The following is a 2,331-nucleotide window of genomic DNA, read 5'->3' as shown; positions in this document are numbered from 1 at the left end:
AGACGGACAACGTGTATATATAATACATGCATCACGATCGCCTGATTCGGGTAGTAAGATGGGCCCTGCTTGGTGGACGGTCGGATGTCCCTCGGATGGACAGTGTAAATAAAATACATACATGCCCAGCCCACCAGCCCGGGGGCTTGCTGGACGTCAAGCGAATGGATGGCCTGGATAAATACATACACCTCATGGTGGGCCTACACAAATGGGCCCCACCAAACGGATAATGTGTGTATATAACGCATGCATCACGATGGCCTGATCTGGGTAGCAAGCCTTGCTTGGTGGACGGTTGGATGTCCCCCTGGATGGACAACGTAAATAAAATACATGCATGCTTATCACACCAGCCTGGGGGCCTGTTGGACGTCAAGCGAATGGATGGCCTGGATAAATGCATATACCTCATGGTGGGCCTACACATTACAAATGGGCCCCACTAGACGGACAATGTGTGTATATAACACATGCATCACGATGGCCTGATCTGGGTAGCAAGATGGGCCCTGCTTGGTGGATGGTTGGATGTCCCCCTGGATGGACAATGTAAATAAAATACATACATGCCCACAAGGCACTAATGGGCCCCACACATGCTGGACAACATGGATATAAAAAAATACATACATGAAGGTGGGCTGATTACTGGACGTCCAGCCCACCAGCCTGGGGGCCTGCTGGAAGTCAAGCGAATGGATGGCCTGGATAACTACATACACTTCATGGTGCGCCTACACATTATAAATGGGCCCCACCATACGGACAGCTTGTGTATATAACATATGCATCACGATGGCCTGATTTGGGTAGGAAGATGGGCCCTGCTTGGTGGACGGTTGGATGTCCCCCTGGATGGATAGCGTAAATAAAATACATACATGAGCAAATGGATGGCCTGGATAAATACATACACCTCTTGGTGGGCCTACACATTACAAATGGGCCCCACTAGATGGACAACGTGTGTAAATAACACGTGCATCACGATAGCTTGATCTGGGTAGCAAGATGGGCCTTGCTTGGTGGACGGTTGGATGTCCTCCTGGATGGACAACTTAAATAAAATACATACATGCCCCCCACCAGACGGACAACGTGTGTATATAACACATGCATCACGATGGCCTTATCTGGGTAGCAAGATGGGCCCTGCTTGGTGGACGGTTGGATGTCCCCCTGGATGGACAGCGTAAATAAAATACATAAATGCCCCCCCTCCCCCCCGCGACACTAATGGGCCCCACACATGCTGGACAACATGGATATAAAATACATACACGAAGGTGGGCTTGTTGGACGTCCAGCGAATGGATGGCCTGGATAAATACATTCACCTCATGGTGGGCCTACACATTACAAATGGGCCCCACCAGATGGACAACGTGTGTATATAACACATGCATCATGATGGCCTGCCTTGGCCCAGCTGGGCGTCCAGCTAGTGGACAGCCTGGACTGAAACACATACATGGTGGTCCCACTGGATGTGGGCCACCCAGGAGGTGGGCCAGCCATTGGCCACCCACAAACATCACAGTGGGCCCAAGGAGGTCCCAATGGTAACGTCAGCCCCATTGTTTTCCTTCAGCGTGGTTTGCTGAGCGTTGGATCTGATCATTCTCAGGCGCATGGCCTGGAATGATATGAAAATTCTGGATGGACGGTGTGGATAAAATACACATCGCGGTGGGTCCATGCAGGTGGGCCACCCTGCCAAAGATTGAATTGGTATTTGTGTTTTCCTTTCACCCAGACGGTTCTGCATGACCGATCGGTCATGCAGGCCCATCCTTGGCCAATCAGCAGGGATGAAATATATACATCAAGGAAAGGTCCACGAATGGGTGGGTCACCCAACCCTGAATCAAGCTAATATTTGTGTTTTTCCTTCAACCAGGCCTGTATGACCTGACCGACCATGCATGCCTGATATGGGCAGCAAGATGGGCCCTGCTTAGTGGATGGTTAGATGTCCCCCTGGATGGATAGCGTAAATAAAATACATACATCATCAAGGTGGGCCTTTAACAGGGGGGAGAGAGAGAGAGAGAGAGAGAGAGAGAGAGAGAGAGAGAGAGAGAGAGAGAGAGAGAGATACGTGTGGTGGGGGAGCTCCGCCACTATGAGCAGTTAGACGGTGTGAGAAAAGTTTAGTAGGTTGTTGAGGGATATGCAACGTCCACTTTATCCGGGGTGTGAGAACTTCTCCAAGTTGAATTTTCTTATAAGGTTACTTCATTTGAAGACAATAAATCGTTGGAGTAACAAATTGTTCGACATGTTGCTTGACTTGTTAAAGAAGCATTATCGGACGGTGAGACATTG

The sequence above is a fragment of the Magnolia sinica genome, chromosome 11, assembly GCF_029962835.1.
Source record: "Magnolia sinica isolate HGM2019 chromosome 11, MsV1, whole genome shotgun sequence".
Classification (NCBI taxonomy): Eukaryota; Viridiplantae; Streptophyta; class Magnoliopsida; order Magnoliales; family Magnoliaceae; genus Magnolia; species Magnolia sinica.
Note: the sequence above shows the minus strand (reverse complement) of the source record.